The following is a 24,071-nucleotide window of genomic DNA, read 5'->3' as shown; positions in this document are numbered from 1 at the left end:
TAATGAATGGGACACCGAAATAAAAAGCAAAGTTGAATGGAGCGTGAAGCCTGCGTGTGACATAACAAAGAGAAGAGTTTTATAGAAAACTTTCTTGAAAATGCAAAACGTTGACCAGAAGTATCCTTTCGGAAAATGATACATTTGATTATTATAGCCATAACAATGAGCTTTAGTTACAGGAGGGGTAAATTGAGTATCTCACTGGGGACAAGGCTGCAGATTAGACTTCAACTTGGAAATGATATACATTCAAGTAAGCTGAATTTGATCCCAGCCTGACTGTGTAATGGGGGGTGCGGGGGTGGGGGGAGAGCAAGAAGAAGAAGAGAGGGAGATTACAGGGTGTGTGGACTATATAGTGCCTGTGTCTGAACCTGATCCACTTGAGGAACCAGCAGGATGATACGGTGGGGGCCTACCTTGTTCCTTTCATCTTAAAATTCAGAGAAAGAAACTGTTTGCATTAAAATTTGTCCTCCTCAAAGCCAGGCAAGGATGGGCAAACATCTACCTACATGTCATTCACCTGCATACCCAAGCACATGGCAGACACCAGGAGAGCTGCGAACGTGTGCAGAAAGGTGGCAGGACGTGGTGAGGGAGAAACCCATCAGTCAGCTTCCCCAGGCCACTTTTTCTGGGTAGAGATGACAAATACCCATCTCACCTTATGACTGTGTCCCATATCCTGTGTGATGAGATGCTGCTGAGCAAGGGAGAATGGCATCTGTGAGAAGTGTCCCACATCTTCAGCCTTTCTCAAATATTAGTCACTGTTCCTGGCACCGTTTCCCCTGTGTCCGAGCTGAGCACTCTCCTGAGCATATGGTGCAAGGCTTTGCCTGCTCTCTTGACACAGCAGAGCCAGAGCTGGGAGGTAGATGGTTGTTCAGTAGGATTTAAGCCTGTAGCATCCATCCTCAGAGAAAAGGGCGCAGTGTGTTTAGTCTCTCACTCTTTTGTACAAACATTCCCTGAAATCAGCGGATTTGCTCACTTCCACGAATTTTTCACTTTTGCTTCCTGTGCTGAGGATGTTTTTCCAGCAGACCCCTGGGTACCAGCTAACGAGAGAGCCGAGGCAGTAAGATGTCCTTCTCTCTTCGCCCATCCTCTTTTCTTTTTCAGAAGCCACCAAATTTTACACAATCTGTTCAACTCATCTCCAGAGGTAAAAGACAGAAACAGTTGCCAGTTATGTGGGGCTCAGTGATCAGCGGTATCAATGCAGTCCCTTCATTTGCCTCCTGGCTCTGGCTTCCTGATCGGTATGGCCGTTAGCGGAGACAATGCCAGCAGAGCAGATGCAGAACTACAAACCACTGAAGGATGAAAGGGAAAGAGAAAAGTCTGTTTATTGCAGCCAGCTCTAAAGGGGGGGTGGGGGGGAAATGACCCAAACTCCATCCAATTAAATTTTCTAATTAAACTGAGGACACACACGTTCTCTCCCTCTCGCATTCCCTTTCTGCACACACGCTCATGCACACGTGCACCCCGGTGCTTTCGGAGCGGGTGTCCTGCCGTGGAGCTCATCCTCCCAGTTCCTAGGGGGGCACGTTGTAACAAAGAGAGAGGAGCCTGGTCAGGCTGCAGAAACTACAATGACATTTTTTTAATGGAGAAACTTTGCTGCTCCAGCAACAGCATTTAAAGGAAGAACAGCTGATAGAAAAATACAGAAGAAACAACGTGATATAGGTCAACCCCCCATGTTTTATTTGCAGAATTGTAAAACTAAACAAACTCTTTGGAAGACTTAAACATTCCCTATGCTGACACAGGATTTTGTTACTTCTCCAGTGCTGACAAGAAATGTGTGTGGCTGGAGAAGTCCTGATGTGACTAGCTGGAAGTCCTTGGCCGTGCAGCTGGTCCTCATCGCTCCTTGCTTTGGCCCTGTCGTTGGGAGGGCATGGCTGGGGTGACACGCTGCTGGAGCCAGCCTCTCTACTTATACCAGAAGAGTCTTCAGAGTAACTTCTTTAAACAGGGCTCACAGATGGCTAGGTCTCACGAGAGCACTGAGGAACTCCCATTACCTTTGACCACCTCTTTCCAAACAGAAGACTACCCGGGCAGGCTCCTTAAACAAGGGACATGCACAAGGTCAGAGAATTTAGAAAAACAGGAGCTATAATGATATACTTGATGGAAAATATATCCAAGCTAAGCATGAGTCCCTCTGGTAGTTTAGCTGTGCTTTGAAACTGGCAAAAAATCATCTTGAATTGAGATTTTAAAAAAAAAAATATCATAGCCAAAACACAGTATATGATCTCAGACGTCATTTACCAGCCTAAGAAACAAGCACCTGTCGGTGAGCTTCTTGCCACTTATCACCATAAACATGCGGCATGCTGCTCACAATAGGAACTTGAATTTTACAGGGTCATACTGAGACACCAAGTATAAATGACAATCCAAATTAAAGTGTGGCCAGCATGCTGAGAATAACAGAGGCCAGGGCAAGGGCACTGCAAGCAGCTCATGGTAACACCCAAAGCTACAATTAAGGTAATCCTCTGGTCACCTCCACCTCTTTCCTCTGGGGGTCCCAAGGGGCTTCAAGTGGTCCTGTCCCTGCGGATGAGCCAGGAGACACTGAGGGTGGTGTCTGCAGCACAGGGCTGAAACCTGGTGGGATGTTTTCACCACAGTTGGTTTGCTGGTGTGGTGGAAAGGATGACCTAATGTTTACAGAAGGTTTGGGCTGCGATGAAGGCTAACTGGCAGGAGTTCACACAAGATGAAATGGAGAGAATGGTGGGTTACAGAAAACAACCAGAGGGGTTGGATGTAATTATATCACTCTCTGGGAGCTGGGGACAGGGCTAGGCAAGAGGGGTGCAAGAGGGATCAGGCTGGGTTTGGATGGAAAGCAGAGGAGAAAGCAGAGGCAGTGTTGGTTGGGTTTAATTGAAGAAATGTTTAACAGCTCTCATGGCATTTGAATGGGTTGTGGCTTAACATCTGACCAAGCCACCTCCAGTACCCTTTTGGACCTGGAAATCTATTGCTCGTACTCCTGACCCATCAGACCAGACCCAAGCAAATGGGATCTGTGCTGCTGACTTCTATATGGACACACTGTGCCTGCATCACAGTTTGATAAGGGAGCTGAGAAGACGATGCTTTTGCTTATATTTCTAAATATGAGTGACTTATTTTTACATAAGGTGACCAAATGCCTATTGTTAGCTGAGTTGATCCATGGTCTACCTGGTCCCATAGACAGCCTCTGGCCTTTCCTTTTTCTGCTTTCTATCAGACAAATAGGAAAATACGTATTTTGTTTTATTTAACTCCCTTCTGATTCCCACTGACAGTGGGACTCCTGGATGTTTCTTTCAGTGCTCTACCGCATGATAGCTGTATCCCCAGAAAGGAACTGGTGTTTCTCACCAAGGAAGAGCATGTGTTGCTCTCACCTTTCTGAGGTGTTTGAGGTTATTTATATTTGAGGTGTTACAATTATCTCGGTGGTGAGACATAACTAGTTCTACACGAATAGTACCACATAGATCAGTAGATGGACAGACAGAAAGATATACAGAGGGTAATCTATGGCCAGATTTTATGAAATGCCTGGCACTCACTATTCTCAGAAAAATAATTTTGTGTTGTGAAAAGGCGCAGTGGTTTGGTATTGCAAAATAAGTACCTTCCTTAGAAGTTATGCAGGATGTAGTGGGGTTTGATCCTGTGCAAGTTTTTCTTGACTAAATCTTAACGGTTTTTGCTGCCATGGGGTTAAGGCAGCATTTGTTATACTTGAGCAGATCAAAAGTAGTAATTTTTTTGTGGAAAAGAATAGTACCATCAGTTTCCAGAGGAAGACAAATACCTCCTCATGTGCCTCACTATATTTCAGGTCAATAAAAAAAAATTTCACTTTCAAAGGTGAACTTTTACATCTGATTTCTCTGTGGAAAGTGGAAGGCACTGATATGTTCCTCGCTCCTTCTGTCTCCTTTGCCAAGAGGTACACCGGAGAGATGAAGTCTGGCACTGGGCTCTGTTCTGCCATTTTTAATTTAGAGTTGGAGAGGTCCAAGTACCACATGCTAGAAAACGTGTATTTTACATATTTCCCGTGCAAAATGTATAATAAAGCTGTGCCCAGTCACAAACCACTTAACAAACATGCAAACACCTCCTACTGCCAAGCCCCACAGGAGACCTGGATGTGCAGGTACATCCACGGGCAGCAGCATCCCAGCAGGAGGTGTGAGGGAGACATTTCTGCCTGGCAGCGTGACCCAGATTAGGTCACCAGCACTGATCCAGGACTGACCAATGCTGGCAAGGGCCATGACTACCTTTGACTGGAAAGGCGGACCTGCCTTCCAGCCACTAGTGCCAAGCTAACTTGGCAGCAGGTGTGAGGATGGGTGATGGATATGGTAGGGATGACACACTCCTTCTCTAGAAGATGGTCAGAGTGGTCTCCTTATGGCTCACATCTCCAGGACTGGCTCCATAGGATGCCAAGTTTTCACAGTACCGCTGTGACTTTCTCAATAACAAAAGCAGAACACAAGTACAAGATGGGGATCCTTCTGCCAGGTGAAACTTTAGGCGATGGGATATAAACCCTCATGCAGACAGACTGTAGCTATCTTCATGTCCTCTGACACTTTCCTAAATTCTGTCAAGGACTCAAGTACTGTAAATCTGCCTTCTAGGCTCTAGCTTTGTTGGGTGCAGAACTGAGAGAGTATGTTGGACTATTTCCAATTTTGTTTTTCAACTTTTAAAATCCTCAAACTCCATTAGATGGGATCTTCAAAGTTTCTAAAGGGAAATGAGGTGTTGACTTTCCACCTGCAGCAACTTTGAAAGGTCCCACCTGGAATCATTTAAATGTTGTAGTAATGTGTAAAACGATTAATTAGAAAAGTGTCTTTTAGCAGTGAGGTCAGGAGAAGGGCAGTCTGAAATTCAGCCAAATGGAAAGTAAACCTATTGGAGCATTTGAGAAGGACAGTGTCTTCAGGAAATAAATCAAACATTTCCAGGTGACATTTGGCCATGCAATACATTTCTTTGAGGTGTCTTTGACTGTTCCTAGCAAACCTTTTGCCCTGCTGCCTAGAGTGAATCTGAAGCTGAGCTGATCAAAAGATAATGCCACTTAGCTTTTTGGATTGATCTTTTTTTCCACATGAAATGTCTGTTCTTGCTTTCTGTTGGTCTTCTGAGATGTCTGCTCCTGGTAGGAAGCTCAGTGAGCCGCAGATACCTGCATGCTCAGTCTTTTGGAGTGGAGCACAGTTCAGTGAGATGCAGACCAGGCAGGTCTGGAGAAGGAAGCTGGCCAAGCCTCTGCTTAGGTTCTTTAATGACTAATAATGACCGAGAAACTCCAGACAGCAGGGTCCTTCTGTATCAGACCTTAAGAAGGACTTTTTCCTCACGAAGCTTTTCACAAACCTTGTGAGAATGTTATGTGCAAAATATCTCTATCCCTCTGTCAAAATTCCTTGAAATTGTCCTATGGATTCAAAAGTTGTTAAAAAAAAAAGTTGGCATAAAGACACAAACAGACAACAGCTGAACTAAAAGGTAACTTCAGGTAGAAAACCTGCAGTGTAGTATTATGTTTGCTTTTCCTGTAGCCGTTAATACTGTACATTTGCTTCGCAATAGTGTTCCTGTGACTGGATACCTTTTCTGCATGACACATTAGCTGCAGAGATGACATCCAAGAGAGTGTTTGAAGAAGCAGAGCACGGTCACAATAAAGGTGAAAAATCTTTTTGCAGAAGGAGTCGCTCTCACATGTGTGTCTGTGTCCACCATGGTGGTGGAGATTAAAAGTAAATAAAAGCTATTCATTCGCTAACCAAAGTTTGATCCATCTCTGGATCCCAATCGGGAACTCAGCCCCACCAAGGCCCTGAAACACTGTTTGCATTGTTTACTGTATGTGGTACCAAGGAAAAGCTGATGTTACTGTTATTTAGCACCAGCACTCTCCAGGCTGCCAAAATGCTGTGCCAAAAAAGAAAGGTCATTTGAACCTCAGTGTCTGACAAAACAAGCTCAAACTGTCTACTGTGGGAACACGCTTTTTCTTGGGCTGATCCCATTCTGAGGCCAGAATGGGCAATGCCAAGCTCTTCCCCTCCTGCTGTGTCTGGAGGTGAGTCCTAAAATCCCAATGAATCATTTTGTTTGTTTTGTGATGCCTTTTATTTTTTAATAGACACTCTGCCTTTTGTTAATGACAAAGAAATGGCTCCTTCCATCTCTCTGAATAGCAGTTGCTGCTGCAGGCGGTGTGTGCATCTCGTGGCTGATGGAGCAGCAGTGGGGTGTGCACCAGGGCTGTGCTGGCCCAGCCCGGTGAGCAGAAGATGCTGATTTTAAACTGCTGCTCTCTTTTTCTCCAAATGTCTGCATCAGTTTTACATAGCCCCCATTGCTGATGAGGCATTTACATGCCCCATTGTGAGAGCTGCAGCCCACAGAAGTCTGATCTTTACTTGCTGCATGCCCCTCTGGCTAAGTCTCTACACTGTGGCTGGGTTAAAATGATTGATCACAGGAAGTAAGGGTTAGACTCCTAAATGTGTATGTTTCAGGTGTTGAGTGCCTACAGTAGCCACTACACAGAGCAGATGCAGGGGCTCTTCAGCGGCTCTGGGAAATTGAAGCCTTTCTTAGGTAACCACAGGATTACCTAGTGGTGGGCAGGAAGATGAGGAAACTTGCTTTGTTTCTGCCTGGGGTCTCAGGGAACAAGCCGTATTTTGGAGAAGGAAGGGAGCCCTCTCCTCAAGTCATATCCATCTAAAGCAGACTAGTGCTGAATCCCTGTAAAGCTGGTACTGTTCCAGATTTCAAGCCTGGGTGAAGGTACATGCAAGTGGCATGCAGCACTTGCTGTTTCCTGCAGGACCAGGATGGAGGCTTGGCCTGGCTGAGGGAGGCAGAGATCTGGTAAGGCCAAAGGTCTGTGGGCTCTCTCAAGTCCATCCATGTTGGTCTTATGCTCAGCCCAAGCACATTCAGCAGCCAGAGGCAGGCCAGGTGAGTTCATCCATAGGACCCTCTGTCTCCAAGGAGGCAAGAAATTCAAACAAGGTAGTACATGAAGGCACTTCCAACAGGAACTGTCTTCAGGGGAGTAATTTGGGGCAATTTCCCAGGCTAGGAATTATTTCCCAGTGAGCAGAAAAGATCAGTTGGGGGTCAATGTTCCCAAATGCCAAGGTGTAGGAAGTTTTCCACTCTGTCAGGTGCAAACTCACTTCTCTTCCAAGCATAGGTGGCTGGAAAGCATCTCACATCCCCTGACAAGCCTTAAAGCCTCATGTTACTCCTTCAGTGTGAACAAGGAACCCACGACTACAGCTTCGATGATGATGCTCACTGTTTACTAATGTGCATTTGAATGATTTTTGAAACAGTGTCATTTCATCTTTTTCATGCAATGCCTAAGTGGTAAAAGATCCAGTAACTCTAAAAAGAGAGTAAGGGTATTGGCCTAGCAGTCTAAACAGAAGTTTGCTTTATCTCTGTATTCTGGGGCTGTAGATATAAATCTAAGCAGAACTGATACTGCCTTCCACCACTCTGAAACTGATAAACCAAGCAGTTTGCTATGCAGCAGTGGCTGATACATGCAGTTCATGTGTTTCGTATAAAAATAGCAGTTTACTTGGAAGGACTCTGAATAAATGTCTTTTTCTCTGAACCAGGCTCGTCTGCTGCATGCACTTTGACTTCAGCTCCTTAGCTTTCTTGATATGCAATGTGCAATTTTATGCATGAATTTTCAAGCCTCCCAGGATGTCTGTGCTGTATAAATATAGATATGATTAATGCAGAACAGCAGTGCAGTTCTTCCAAAGATATGAACAGCTCCTGCCCTTTCCATGTCTGTCTTGATCTTTATTCACGGATCCAAAAAATAACCCCTCAGTCCTGTGATTCGTAATGCTGGCAGGCTCCCTTTCAGCACTGTGTATGCACCTTGTTTGACTTTTTGGAAAAGTCTTTCCGTGATAAATAAATCCCTTCAGAACTAGTTATGTGACCTTGAAGACGGTATCCTCTGGTGCTGGTGGAGGCAGTTCATTTGCAGAGGTTTGCCTTCGGCTACATGGATGTTACCATCCCTCACCACTGCGGCTGTTTTCCTTGGACATACCACTAGAAAGATCAATGGGTCTGTCTTTTCTGAAGCAGAAGTTGGGAAAGCCCTTGTTAATGCCTGGTAATATCCCCTGGAAATGGCCTTCCAGTGTGTCATAGCTGCTGAGAAACTTCCGCTCTCCCTGGGGAAAGTGTCCTCTGCTGTTGCTGTGGGACTCCCTGGTTTTCCTGACAAAAATGTACAGTGGCACCTTCACATACCTGCACTAACCTTCATGTGAAGACTGGGACCCATGTTGCCGGCCATGATGACTGGACTCTTCTGATCCTCAGCTCACTGAGATCACTGTTATTTATCTTGTTCTTGCAGTTTGGGCAGGTTTAACATAGCAATTACTCAATATTCAAGTCAGAAATCTTTGTCAGAGTCAGGGATAGACCACAGATGTCCTCAGCTTCCAGCTTGAGGACTAACTAGGAAACCCAGGGACCTTCTTCAGTAAGCCAATTCTGTAAGTGCCAGCCCAGAACTATTAACCAATAACCAAAGCATTGGTGCTGCAGCAGCTTATTTGCAATATAACTCAGCTGAATATGGGTACATTTTTTTGAGAACTTAAGGGGAGTTTTGCATGTAGATGAAGAGTAATAAATGGTGCCTTGCTTTGATATGGAACAAACCAAAAAATCATTAAGATGTAAGTAGCAAGAGATCTACAATGTGATGGGTCCTCACATTGAACAGCTGAACGTCAACTACGAGGAAGCTCCCATGATGGAATGTAGGAAACAGCTTTCACAGGTGACTACAGTGACCAGAGATTTCAAAGCAAGGAACAAGTTAGGAGAAAATCTTGTTCTGAGTGCCTGGCTGCCCTCTGTACCTGTTTTTGAAAAACAAAATGCACAAAATCAGACAATAAAGGAACAAACAAGATAGGGCCTGGCATTCCAAGAGTCTCTTTGCAAATGCCTCTGATCCACTGAGGGCTGGTATATTCCAGCTTTGCCTTCCCTTCTGGAGGAATACAATAGCACTAGTAAGGAAATATACCTGCAGCTTACAAACAACCGAGCACACCCAGGCTGTCAGCAAAGACTTCTGTGGCAAAGCCTAGTTTGCAACCATCAGTGCCTGTTCGTAATAGTCAAACCCTGGTGCAGCACTTTCCCTGCCTATTGGGGAGTGTGTATGTTGTGCTCAGACTTGGCTTAGAGCCCAGAGCAGTCTGGGTTTTGTTTTCCTTTTGCATGAACATGGAGAAGATTTTCCAGTAGGATGGGTGGCTTAGCAGATAATGCACCGGCCTTTCAAAGTTGGGAGTGAGGTCTGGGTTCAGCTTGAGGTCTCAAGCAAAATGATACTACCCATCTAGGCAATTCACACTCTTTTTGTACAATAGATTGTACGCTGTACGTTTGTCTCTGATTTGCCCTGCACAAGTTTACTGTATTTAGAGCACAATGCTAGCAAAGGCATGGTTCTATATCAGCCCTAGCTACCTTCACCAAACATGATGGTCCTGCTACTGACCTGCCATTTCCAGTTCTGGTGGAACGAAGGGATGCCTATTACATCTGCCGAATAGACATATCAACCCAGAAAACTGCTGTTACTGGCAACAGTTGCCTGGTATTGATCTGATACCATCAGCCAACACACAGTATTTGTAATAGCTGTGGACTGCTTCCCGCTTTCCAAAACCATTCATGCCATTTGGATCTGCACAGTCTGTCTCTGTCCCTCAGCCCCCTGGACGTGACCAAATCTCAGTTATGTCATTTAGCAGAGCTTATCCTGACTGAATATTTGGTAATTCTCCAGGAAAACAGCACTTTCTTCAGAGAACAATATCCATTAGGTAGCTGGTGGGCTAAGGCCACTGCCCATTGCCCCAGCTGTCCTCTGCTTCTCTGCCTCTCTGTCTGTATCTCCCCATCATTCCTAATCTAAGTGAAAATCCTGCTAGGCAGGAGCTGTCACGGTCAACAAGACTAACATTTTGATAAAGATGAATAATAGCATTTTTCATTATGCCATTCCTTTTCCTATCAATTGGTACTACGTAGTATGCAATATATGCACAAATATTTCATCAGTTTCTGGGGCAGCTCCCTTTGATTTAGGCTTTCAGGAGCAGGAGCCATTCAAACAAAAATGTCCTTATGAAGTACGAGTGCCTTTTTGTGCCCAACAGGTTAAGTGAAGATCGAGTAGCACCGTATAAGCATTGATAAGTGCAGTCGTGCAAACAGCGATGCTCTAGTGTACTGCTCTTTTACTTCATTTACCCTCTGTGGTCAGGCCCAGCATCACTCTGTGAAGTGCTGATGCAGTGCTCCCAACCAACCATGGCTTTGCTGAGTCAGGAGGAGAAACAGAAGAGAGATCGAGAGGCAGGATACCCTATTAACTTGGTTTGTTGAGTTCATAAAATAGCTGGGTTGGCACTTCCACCCTACATTCTGCCCTTCTGTGGCAGTCCATACTAGTATTCCAACTCTGTTAGATGCCCTTTGTGTGCAAAACTCCAGAGCTCTGGGATATTCAACTTTTTCATCTAAGCTTGGCTTCCTCTTTTATTGTTTGGGTTTGTTAACTGGCTGCTGTCGTCCTTCTTAAGTCCCAATAACCATTTTTCATCCCCCTTGTTTTTTTTCCACAGGAAAGCCAGGAAGAAAGGCGTTTTCAGCAAGGCCTCCCTCCTTGCCGGGTTTCGTGCACAGACTTTAATCATTGCCTTGCCTGGAAAAGGGAAAGAGCTTTTCTTAGAACGTCCTACTGCGGCGTGCAAAGACTTCCCCCCTTCTCCCTTCCTACTCATTAAAGCACAATTGTTGACTGCTCTGAGGTCCCTGTGGGTAAAGCTTGTTTGTAATGTCAATTACCTTGAGTTTATGAGTTAAGAGCTGTTGCCGGTGCTCTGGAAAAAGGAATCCTTCATTTAGCTGTCACTGGCATACACTGCAGTTCATTCGGCCAAGAGGAAATGGGGATTAAAGGCCTGATCCTGCTCCTGCTGGAGGCAGTGGCATGGATCCTGGTGAGAACAATGGGAGCAGACCCCGGCCTCAGAGGAGAGGGTGGTCCTAGCTAGGGTGCTCTCCTGCTCCCCCTCTCCCCAAGTGAATGATGATAATTACTGCAGGAGTGTCTGTTTGGTGCACTTCCTCCAATTGTTCCTAAGTCCTTATTTTGCTTGGTGCTCAGAAGGGGTCATTTCTTTAGCTGGATAGTAAAGCTTGTCTAGAATGACTTAGTGCGTTCCTGAAATGCTTGAAAAGATGGGTGATTGCCTTGGGGAGAGGCAGAGAGTGGCTGAATGGAGGCTCTTTGCATGTTTTGGTCAGTCCTGGTCGAAGTGATAAGGACTGTTGACAATGTTGGTGGCACAAGGCCACATTTTTGATGAGGTATAAAGAAGCTGTGACCTCATTGCCAGCCAGAAACCTACACTGGGGTATCCTGAGACAGTGTTCATGAGCTCTTTTTTGAGGAATTAAGGTGGTTCACCTTGCCACTAACGAGGTGCTTTGAGAAAAACAATCTTCTTTTTGTTTGACTCCTGGGACAATTGGATCCAGCAGAACCCTTGGCTTGGGATGCTGTGGGAGGATACCTCAATTTCTCTGGCTGGCACAATCCACTGGCTGGGCTGGTTCCACATTGCTCTGTTAGGGGAGTGTCAGACTACTAGAACATGAAAGAGGGAGGTCCTGTCAGCAACACAAAGCTAATGGAGGCCCAATCATGACTCTTTTCATCCCAGGTGCCTTTCTTGTCACCAGAATGTGCAGGTCTAAAGAGAAGAAAAAAAACCCAACCCCCTTTGTTTCAGTTTTTAAACACTCAACTGTCTTTATCACACCACGATGTGTCGGTTTAACCAAGTAGATGTTCAGCCTGTTGTTCAAAGCCTTGCTTGCAAACACTTCCTCTGCGGCTAGTAAAGCACTGGGTGTTTGTGTTTGTTCTTCCATCGTGGGAATGTTTTTGGCAACATCCTCAGCAAGAGCCAAGATTTAATTGCTGAGAAAACCAGGAGCTCCCACACTACGTCATAACTTCAAGTAACAGTTAGAAAGTGCGGAGATTTTTTTCTGTAGCAGGAGATATTCTGCCACAGGGGGACCATACCTGTTAATAATGACCCTCCTTTGTATTTCTTTTCACTTTCCATCTGAAGGCCTTGAGTTACGGAGCAGGCATGAAACAAACCTCCAAGCACCTCCAGTGGGGAATTCTAGAGTTACTGCTTTTCTCTTTAGAGAAGGGATGTCAAAGTACAGAGAGAAAAGTGAGTGCTTAAAGTTGTGGTGAGGAGCTGTGATTGCAGTAATCCCTGATAGGAGATAAAACCTAAAGAGACTCCCACATTTGAGTCTTCTAGTTGTTTTGTGTGAGAAATGAATGATCTCCTTCCAACTTAAATGGCCTTTTCAGTCTCCCTTGTCCTCAGATAGTAGTACAGTTCTATTAAACTCCTCCTGGCAGAGTGATGGGCTCTTCTTGAGCTTTGAATTGCTGTGAGTATTCCTCTCTTGCAGAAAGTCACTGTTGATGCATAGGCTATATTACAGCCTTAATCAAAACTGAGCATTTTAAAGATCTTGAGAAATTCAGAAATGTCATGACATCAGCTGATTTTTGTAATCAGTCCTGAGCGCCTCTTGAGGACTCAGTTCCTGTGGAGCCCCGAAGTTCAGTGGCTTTAGGTTTATGACTTCATTATAAGGGTCACCTCTTATTCATTAAAGACTCTGCAAAATGCTTTACTTTGAGGCAGGGAATACCTCACTACTCACTACCAGCTCTTAGGTCTCTCTAGTTCCAGGCAGCAAAACTTCCAGTGGAAGATTTCACCCTGAATATATATTTGAGTAGCATCGGCTTAATAACCAAACCCGAGATTTGATTCCCACCCCAAAGATCTCTACTTCGTTAAAGAAACTTCCTGAGCCTTCTGAATTTCAGAAAGAAAATGTTGAAGGATTGAGGTAGTTTTCATCCACCACTCTTTGTTTTCACCTGACTGTGCGAGTCTCCTATACATAATGCTCCTCCATACCAGCAATTAGCAGTGGCACAACAAATCACCATGTGTCAGCTGAGCTGCGGCAGCCTCAGTAGCTGTTTGCCATGTATGCTCTTGGTCTGCCCTAAATGTGAGGTAATGCTGCTTAGCTGAAAACTTGATGAAAGAAGCTTAAACTGATACAGATTAAAAGTGCAGGCATGGACAGTTACAGAGGTTTGGCTGACGTCTAGTAACTCCTTAAGCCCCGTGCACAGACTGTGTGTCTGAACCCTTGAGTTGCTTGCTCACAAAACGTGATCTGTTCACTGCACATGCACACAGGTTGTGATGCCAGCGCTTTTTGACAGACCCTAATTCCAGTGAGTCCGGTTTGCTGTCTGCCTCCTCCTGTGCTCTCAGGCAGATGATGATTTTTCTGAAAGGATTGATTGGTCTGATCTTACCAGATGTTGATGATATGGTGAGGTGTGTTTATGTCTATATATGCTGATTGGGCACATTCTTATTTCCAGTGATTCTGGCTAGCAATTTTGCTATGTAATTTTGCCAGTAGCAGCATGTTGGAAGTAACACAGGCAGGGCAGAAAACCTGTGCTGCTCACTGAACACAAAGCAAGACCAGGCTGTAGTTTTTTTGCATACCAGTTGCTCCAGAGTGAAACAATACTGGATATTTTTATCTAAGCAGGTCATATTTTGATGAGGAGCCATGAGGTCTAGAGTTCAGAGGGCAGAAGCGGGTGTCACAAAGGATCTTGCCATGCTGTAATCCCTCCTGAGCCATGGGCTTGCAGGGTGACCTTGGGTGTGACACTTGATCAGTCTGCTCAACCTTAGGCAAGAGGCAGCCAGGCTGTCCCCTGCCAGCCCAAATGTCACAGTGTCCAGCAGCATTTTAAATGATGCTTCCCTTTCCCCAGCTCAAGTATCTGTTGATAAATTACTATGCAATGATTAATACCTGGTTCCTGGTGCATTTCTGCTTAGTAATCAGCATCATTATGAGTGCTGTGAATTTTAAAGATTTGCCAGAGGAAAGTTCATTGTTAATACAATGGGCTGGTGTATTAAATGGATGTGGTTTTGGGTGCTCCATTGCCAGATTCTGCAGTTTTGTCTTGGGACTTGCTCTCTTGGTGTTGACCATTTCCCCATGACAATAAAGGGGAGAAAATGCTTAATCATGGCTTGCCAAGGTCTATCAGATAAGATTATTCTGAAGTATTCTGTTTTTTCTTAAAGACAACATCAGCATTTTTAGACTAGGAAATGCAAGTGTGATTACTTAGAGGCTGGTAGCTCAGCCCAGAGGGAGGAAGCAATGGGGTGCCTACGCAGAGGCACCCTGTGCACTTCTCCATACTCTTCCGGCATCCAGCTCCCACTCGTGAATGGTACAGCTCTCCCCTACTTGTCCTAGAAACCCAAAGACATTCAAAATAACACTGGACGTCTAGACTTAATGTGTTACACTTAATCTAGTGGCCTGATTTTGAGAGGTGTGGCAACATCACAGCACTGGTGAAGCTGGGGTAGATGACAAATGTGTTTAACCCCTTTGGTAGGCTGGTTGTTTGGCTTTGTTAGGCTTGTTCACTAGCTGCAGTGAAAAACAGGTGAGGACAGTGGATCAGTGGAAACCCTCTCTAATCACATGAAATTGGGAGGATTGCTGAAACTATCAATTACGGATGAGCCTCCTTTGGAGGAAGAGATAACTCTAGATGGTGGCTGGCACTGTGGTCAAGGGGACCCTCTTTCCTGCATGATGACACACATGCTTATGACAAGAGCTAGGAGGAACTTGTGAGAGTAAGTCATGCTGCTTATTGGAGTGGGTTGGCTGGTCTCAAAGCTTGCCACGAGTAGATGAATAATAGTTAAAGTGAACTGTCCATATCTATACCAACCTATTGGTGATAGCCAGAATTTGGTTGCCTAATTTAATTCCTTATGAATGGGAAGCAGGATGACATTTCATGTCAAGTGTCATGTCTTTATAGCACTTCTATATTTTATCTCCTTGCCTTTACTTCCATGACATGTGGACCACCTTTTTTTAGTAAAGGTTTTGGCAAAACCTGCCATCTTTTCTGTAGCTCTGTTTGCCACTTTTTGGAAATCTCTGAAATGTTATCTTACAGCCCTAGATAATGATCTTCTTTCTCTTCCCTTCCCCTTCCCCCCAAGATTTTTGTATTTCTTGTAATTTCTAATCTTAAAGTTAGTAAAGATGTTCTTAGAATAAATATCAGACAGAAGTCTGTCAGGATGGACTGATCCGAACTGACTCACAAACTCTAGAAACTGGCCTGTGATTGAAAGAATGAGTCAAACTGCTCTTTTTGTGCTATAAAAACCAAAAAGTGCATGCTAAGAGACTGGAATAGTATTTTCAGACTGGTAAAATTTTAGCTGTGAGGCTGGTGATAGAGGATGCCGCATGCATGCTGTGTATGAAAAAGAGTAAACTATCTCTCTGTCATCTCTCTCCTGAAACATCTGAAACATCTCTCCTCCTGCATGGAAGAATGGTGTGCACGTTTATGTAATCTGTGGTGATGTCCTGTTGTATTTGTGAGGTCTCAGCATCATCCACTGAGGCAGACAGGGCTCTAGGCAGCAGAAGATATAGCATAGGGCAGTTCAGGCACTTAAAGCGTTAGTTTATGTGGTCTTTGGTGGTCAAAATTTTGAAGTTATTGTTAGATGCAGGCTGGAAAGAAGAGGGACATGGAGAGTTTGGCCACAGAAACTTTCACTATCTCTTTGGCAGCAGAAAGGAAATCTGTCAGACACTGTTGGGGCAGTGCACAGGCCCTGCCAAAGCTGGGGATCAGGTCCTTTTGGCCCAACTGGTCCATAAGGGTGAGATGGGGCTGCTGGACCAGCCTTACCCCACAGCAGAGCCTGACTGTGTTGTGCAATGGTTCTGGTTTTCATTGCGGCTCTGAGTTCTCACCTCTTCTCCTCTCTACACTTCTGTTGTACTTGTTCACATTTATCTCATGGGGATCAAGATGTACTTGAACCTTAGAAATGAAAACGGAAATTTGAACAGGAAACATGGCAGATTGACATGTTCCTCATTATCACTGCTACATTTGTTAGACATATGTTTTAAAAATCAAAACACTGCAGTACTCAAAGCACCGGGGGTGGGGGCAAGGAGGGAGACCCATCCATGCCCCACCCAGGGCGTTTATTCTTGAGGATGATTCATCTGTAAATGAAACTACAGAGCCAACCATAGCCGATGTTGGAAGTACTTAGTTACTGTTCAGAGAACTCCTGACTGAAATCCCAGCTCCTCCTCAAACATAGTGTAAGCTTACTGTACAGGGAAAATGCCACACACCAGATTATGCCTTCTAGGAAAAAACAAACCCACAAAATGAAGGCTGGCTACACCTATCAGTTTTGGAGGTGGAGCACTGTATGTTGGTGGCAACCTGATATCATGCAGTTTAAGGTGGTCCCTTGCTAGGTTTCCAGGTATTAGGAAATCAAAGCTGGACAGCCTTTGCCTGTTAACATGGCATCTCAACTGAACTTGTGCAGTGGTTGTGTCTGTGGTCCCACATGCATCATGTTTGCTGCACAGTAAGGCTAACCATCATGCACACCTAGGAGCTCTCACCTGTCTTGTGTAGGAAGGGCCCAGTGCATGCAGATCAGCAGCTCATGCACTGTGTTTCTGATGTGTGGCACACCAGGCTGTTTTCAGCTTCCCCTGTGTTAGTAAGATAGAGCAACCCCTAAAGAAAGAGTGAAAATGACCTAAGAAACTGCAGGCATTTCTCATGCTTCCTGGTAAAAAAACCCCCAAACAAGGCAGATGGCTTGCTCCTCAGAGCTTCTCTGGGCTCTCTCTTCAGTAGCAATTCTCCTGACAGAGGTGATCTTATCCTGATATTGGAGTGGCTTCAGACAGAGCAGTATGGGATGACGTCCCCTTGACATCTTGGCCCCTGTGGGCTCTTTGGTCAACTTTAACAGAAGTCAGAGGAAGGAAGTATCTCAAAGTTGTGCTGCTAACATATCCTTCTCCAAACCTGAAGAATGCAGCTTTATAACATTAAAAGAACCTCTGAAAGGGGTCCTTGGAGAACAACAGCAATGTCACGGATATGGGACTTCCCACAACATTTTATTCGCCCTCATTAAATCTGCTTGTCTGCATGGCTTCTTTCTGCAATGAATGATAATGGAAAAGAAACTGCAAGAAAGATATGTTCATTGCCAGTCAGTTAATTGACTTAGGGTTCATTTTTGTTTAATCTTTAAGGAAAAAAGTCTTTTCACAGATGAAGTTACTTGGCTGCTTGCTGAAGAGACGTGGACTTTTCCAGTATTCAGTGGATGAAAGGAGAGATTCTGTCATCAGCTTGTAGCTGTGTCCTTGTCCACCTAACTCTGCTCTTATCACTGCAATAGCAGTGTACTGCATTGGCTGCAGAGACTTGGAATGAAGTTTTAAAGTGCTTTTGTCTGACACAAGTCAGGCCCTCATTGAGCTGGCCAGTATGAATGTGACACAACAGGACTGCAGCAAAAATGTGTCAAGACCACTGTGGACAAAGCCATTGCGGCAGGCGGATTCAGAACCGCAGGACTAAAAACCTCTTGATGGCCCCAGGCTTGGAGGATTATGTCTGTATTTAAAGCTGCTTTAAGGAGCAACAGCCTGCTTGATTTCTTCTTTATGGATAGAAGGATACACAGGAAAGGACTTAACTTAGAGCATATCATGTTTTTGAAGAGTGACCTTCTTTTTAAGAAGCAAACCATAAGAAACTATTCTTGGACACACAGCAGTCTCTCCTTGGTGCAAGTCATGCCAGTCTTCTAAGCAGACTGGGACTCCTGTGATCATGTGGGCATTGCTCTCCAATGCAAACAGTCACCCAGAACCACTTCTGCAAGTAACTTTTAGGAGAAATTAATTTGCTCAACAAAAGTTGGGAGAAAAGAGTTCATACATTTCTGATCCTTCATCTGTCCTGTTAATACAAGTTTGAGCTAAGCTTGAAGAGCTTGCTGTTCTGGTGGCAAGTCTCTGAGTTTCCAGTGAAAGGAGCTCCAAAACATGTACAAGCAGATCATAGAATAAACACAGGATGTAGGTAGTTTCCCAAATTCTTCACTTTTTAAAACTTCTATATCCTGCCCCTTGTAAATTAGGTCACTGAGGGCTGTATTGTGACAAGTTTTATGGGGGAAGATGGTGGTGGCTGAGAAGGTGCAAATAACCTGTGTTTTCACATCTGTTCTTCGGCAGGAGAGAGCAGTTTGTCTTTCCAGCATGGTACAAGGCAGGCAATTGTGGAAGATGACAAAATCATAACCTTATTCTTTTTTGGCATCAGCTGCAGTGAACACTACTCAAAAAGAGGTATCAAAGTTTCTGTGCTTGAGTATGTTCCCTCCACAGCTGCTGGTGGTGCTTTCCCATCTCCATGCATTACTGGGCTGCCTGCTAGACCTGCTGAGGTCCCGGGACCAATCCTCTCAACTGAGGCCGGACAGCACTGGAAGAGAAGATTTTTACTCATTCCTCTCTTGACCACGACATCATCCAAAGGCTTGTTTCTAAATTAGACACTAGTAGTAGCTGGCCTATATATGGACTTGAATCTCATTGCTAAGTTAGAGGACTCAGCTGTGGAGAAGAGAGGCATATGTTTTCCAAACACCAGTCAATCTGGGCTCCTATGAGAGGGCTGTCTTGAGAAGTTCACTGGTATGATTATATGGTTTCTGGTGTCCAGGTGCAGCTCTTCCTCTGGATTTATTATCCACGCAGTGTACAATTACAATGTGATTTGGGAAATGAAGCCCCTGTTGCATAGTAAAAATATACACAGGATGATCACTTAGGTATAACTAATAATATTAGTTATATAAGGTAATATTATATTGCCATAATAAGAAAGTAATATTATCAGGTAATAAGGTAATATTACATTGCCATATTTATGTAATCATCTGCTCTGCTTAAAAAAACCTTAGCATTTTCAGTAATAGGGCCAGCCAATGCTGAATTCAGGTGTGGTTTTCCTATGATCACAGTCTATCTGTGGAGAAGACAGTGGAAGAAACTAATCCATTTCTCAGGTTTTCTGTTTCCTATGCCATCTTTCTAGACTGCATTTTATACTGAGTTCTTTTTTATACGCAGCCTTTCAGGAAGGTTTCCAAAGGTAACAACTGGAGTCACCTAAAATAAGGACTATATTGCAGTTTCCAAATATTTCCATAAATAGATGTGGGGAGAAGGGACGAGCAGGATGCCCAGAGCGGCTGTCTCTGCACTGGCTTTTTCTCGGCTCAGCATTTTTGAGAAGATTGTCGCCCAGTGAAACTCAGTGCATATGTTCTTTTTATTTCAAGTGTGACATGCTGGCTAAAAGCTGAAGGTATTGCCCTAGAAGAGAGAAGTATTTATTTCTTCTTACAATACCTTGCAGTAGAGTGATGATATGCAAATTGCACATTGGAATTTTCTGTGTATCCTCCAAAGACTGACATCCTAGCCAGCTCTTCCTGGACGAGTTGTCAGCTCAGAAAGAAAACTGAGCCTATAATGTGTCAGTCTGATCCCCACTGAGAGGGCAGGCTCCAAAGGGAAAGCAAAGATTTAAAAAGGAAAGGGTATTAATATGCCAGTAGGTCATATGATACATAGCATAATTTCTGGGGTCTAGGGTTGATTTCCTTGGCTATGTATGTGAGACTGACAAGTCCACTTGGTGACATGAAGTGCAGAGTTTTGGTTATAATAAATGATCTTGCCTTTCTTTCTTGTGTCTGTGAGTGACTTTTGTACTTGCTTTTCTGTACTTTATTTTACAACACTGAAAACAGAAAATCCCATGTGTGGACTCTGATCACAACTAGCAGGCTGCTGTGAAAGAAACAGGTTGAGATGCTGATCTTGCATGTGCCAGGGTAAATCTAGAGCATCTCCCTGTCAGGTCCAAGGTTTGAACTGGTAGCCTGCTTGAATTTTGTTATGTTCTCTGTGGTTTGTGGTTTTTTGCTTCCTGTGTTTTGTGAAAAGAGACACCGGGACTGAGGAGTGAGATTTGATCTTCCTTCAATTAAATCGCTATGTGTTACGAGATGGGAGAGGTGGTTCTGGCTAGCGCCCTGGGACTTCTAGCTGTGCTGGCTTAGTAGACTAACAGTTGACTGTTGCTGTAACAGACTTCATGTCCCCTCGTGTTTACCTTACCTGTTTGCCCAGCGTGGTTTGTGGAGGAGCAGCACGCAGGAGGACATCGTCACAAGCAGCAGCAAGAAAATGCAGCAGCATGCAGTATTAAAAAGAGGAGGGAGCATTTTCATGTGTTTCAACCAATATGTATACAAAACTCCTTTACTTACACAGGTCCCTGGGCCCAGGAGAATAAATGACAAGGCCACACTAGTTCATGTCCATGTCCTGGGAGATGCACCCATGGATGTACACTCTCCAGAGCTAACCCAAAGAACAACTTTTCTATTGAAACCTCTTTTCTACTGTGGTGATTGCTTTTCTTCTCTCAGGGTAAGACTCAGATTGTAGGTCACGAAACTGACTCTTCAGCCAACCTACAGTAGCCTCAAAACTGTGGAATGTTGTTGTAAAAATGCAAACATGTAAAATGAGAAGACATCTAATGCCAGCCTTCTGGTGGAGACTAGATTTAGGCTTAAGACAGCTGGTGCCAGAGCATTTGCCTGTTAATGTTCCTAGGCTCTGGAATGCTTTGCAAGAGGATATCAGAGCAGCAGAATCAATTAGTGGTCTTAAAAGTAACATTAAGACTTCTGGGTGACATGATCATTTTTTACTCGGAAGAGCTTGTTTCATGGGCTGAACTGCTAGCTGGAGAGGTGCAGTGTCATTGTTACAGGAAAGAGGATAAACTGTAGTAAAAACCCCCCACAAAACCAACAGAACTCTTCAGATGATGATTTGCTTTCATGCTGTATTTTACCATCTGGGAACAGGGAAGAAGGAAGCAGGCTGTTTCTGTGTGACATGCACAGATTCATACCTGCATACCTGCCTGACCACGTTCAGATGAGTTATGACTAGGAGTTTACTCTCAGCTGGTCTTTAACCCAGACTACATGCCAATGCAAGAGAGTCAGGGAGCATAAGAATTCCCCTCAGACATCTAATAGGATGACACCACCTTTTATCCAAACACATAAAAATATACAGGACTGTTTGCATGATTAGTTTTTCATTGTAGCAAATGATGGGCAGCGATGGGCAGAGCACATCTCCCTCCCTCCTGAGCTGCATCAGTGTCCATGACAGAGCAGCAGTTAGTGCCTGCTCCCCTGCAAGCAGAGGGACTTAGCAGGAAGGGGGACCCAGAGGGATTTCTGCTCAAAGCCGTGGTAAGGCCCTCTAAGACTTAAGGGACTGTACTGTCATGCCCTTCCTTCAACAGGCATGGCCTCAGCTCAGAGGGAGAAGACCTGGCTTCTCCCTTGTGCTGTCAGTCCTGACCCCAGGGGAGAAGATGGGGGTGGATGAGAGCCACTGTCTCTCCTTGCTATCAGCTCACAGGGCGATGAATGGTACAGGGATCCCCTTCACAGAACCACTGTACAGCCATGGAATAACCTCTCCCCACCAGTGTTGCATGCAAATTGGTAATCTGAACATTTCATATCCTGTCTACAGTGTTAGCACCCTAAGCCTCATCCCACACCTCTTTCCTTGTGCAGCAGGCTGTGCAGAACTGAGCCCTGCGGAAACACAACAGTGATTCAAGCAAATGTGGACTGGTGGTGTTGTCTTGATGCGGAAAGAGTAAAACCTCAGTTCTCTGCTTGTCAGTGACTTCCTGAATGATAGGATGGTGCTGACTGTATATCTGTTAAGAGGCAGCCCTGCAGTGGAGCCTATTGAAGTCATAACTCCTTGGGAGGATGCTCTGATAAGCAACGATAACAATGAGGACAACAAATGTAGGCCAGGTTTTCATATTTGCTGACCCCTGACTGTACTGATAATAGAAACAACTCAGGCAAGCAATGAAATTGTTCCAGATGGCAGCCACTGAACCCAGTTTGTGGAGTAATAATTTACTCCATGAGCATTCCTATGTATTTCATCAGGACTGAGAAGTGCTGCATGCAGGGAGAATGAAATGGGAGTGTCTGGTCTTGGTCTGCTCTTCAGTGTTTGCAATGAACTCCTATTTTTGGTAGTGTAGCTAAATTCTACACCAAGTGCCACACCTGGGCTTGGACTGGGGTTGTGCCGAATGCTGCTGCTTTCACATTGTACGGGGGGAAGGGCTATAGAAAGAAGAGCAGAGGAAGGATCACTGCAAGGGTGATGCTTTCTTTCTGGTGTCCTCCTAGGTGAAAACACCACTAAGGGGACAACACTCACTGCTTTTGTCTGCACAGTCAGTGTACTTGCTTCAGCACTCTGTTCAAGGCAAACATCTTTGGGGTCTTTACAGGAAAGGATAAAGGGCACAAATAGAAAGCAAGATTGTATGCTGCCTGGTTTTATCAAAGGTGAATTGTGCCACAAGAACCTGATATCTTATCAAAGAAAGCTAATTGCTTTTCCTGTTGAAGGAAACAGAGCTGATCTATCTGGCTATCAGCAAAGCATTTGATATGATGCCACATGGGAAATTATTTGTTCAGTGGGGGATGATGGGGTTAGGCAGAAGAAAAGAGTGCAAGGTCTGGCTGAGGAAGGGATGAATACAGGTGGTGTAGGTGTTGGAGTGTTCAAGCTGGAGGGGGACTACTTGTGCAGTTGCTCAAGGAGTAGTCTTGGGATTGATTCTGTTTCATATTTTCAGTAATGGTCTTGTCATGAAAGGTAGGAGTGCATGGATGAAATCTGCAGATAACAGTAAGTTTGGGAGCACCGTTATTATGCGAGAAGATCAGGGTATGATACAGGAAGCGCTGACTGACCTTGAGGACCAGACTAATAGAAATGGGATGAAATTCAATATTACAGAGTGCAAGGTCATGCACTTAGGGACTAATAACATGAATTTCCACTATAGGCTGGAAGCTTATCAGCTCAAAACAAGCGTAGAAGAGAAAGACCTGGGTGTATTAGTTGATGGGGGTAACTAAGAAGCAGGGATATCATGCCATTATGAAAAAGATAAATGCACAGAGTATTTAAGTCACAGCCTTCCCAAGAGGCAGGGAACTATTAATGCCACCGGAGAGGGGCAAGATCTCCCCTGCAGCACTGCTGGCTGCTGTAGTCGAGAAAGATGAAGCTCTGCGGGCGCAGGTGTGGAGCTGGGCTATTAGGAGCAAAAGGGGAGAGGGGACCCCATTGTACCAGCTCTGGCCTCCATTGCCCAGTGAGTGGTGGCTGAGAGGGGACATGGTGGCTTTCTTTAAATACAGCAGTGGGTAAATATGAAGGAGAGGAAAGCATGAATTCAGATCAAGGCAATGTTGGCATGTGAATTGACCATAGCTACACTGAGGCTTGAAGGATTTCTAGACACTTTTGGGCAAGGGGTATGGCAGAAAGGCATTCACTTGGTCTGTGGGAAGGATTGTACAACATTGCAGTGGTGGCAGCGAGGGCCTGGCATTGATGGCACCCAGATCTCGCTCGGGCTTGGTGCAATGCCAAATGCTCTTCACTTCCCAATTCTAGCCTGCTCTCCTGCCCTCTCCCTAGGTACCAGTGTGCGTTGGCTTGCCTGATGTCAGCGTCCAGCCTCTGGCTGGGATTCCCATTCAACTGATGGGAATCAGGAAAAACCTAATTGCAATGTGTTAGTGTGGTGGCACCACAAGTGAGATGGGACCTAGCCTAGGCTTTATGGAGACACCACTTTTCTGGGTCAGCCAAGGCCATTTTGATTATCCACAGTGGCCTTCTGCTGGGGCACATGGCTCTGGCCAGTTGTGTTTCCT

Source organism: Strigops habroptila, chromosome 10 (genome assembly GCF_004027225.2).
Source record: "Strigops habroptila isolate Jane chromosome 10, bStrHab1.2.pri, whole genome shotgun sequence".
Classification (NCBI taxonomy): domain Eukaryota; kingdom Metazoa; phylum Chordata; class Aves; order Psittaciformes; family Psittacidae; genus Strigops; species Strigops habroptila.
Note: the sequence above shows the minus strand (reverse complement) of the source record.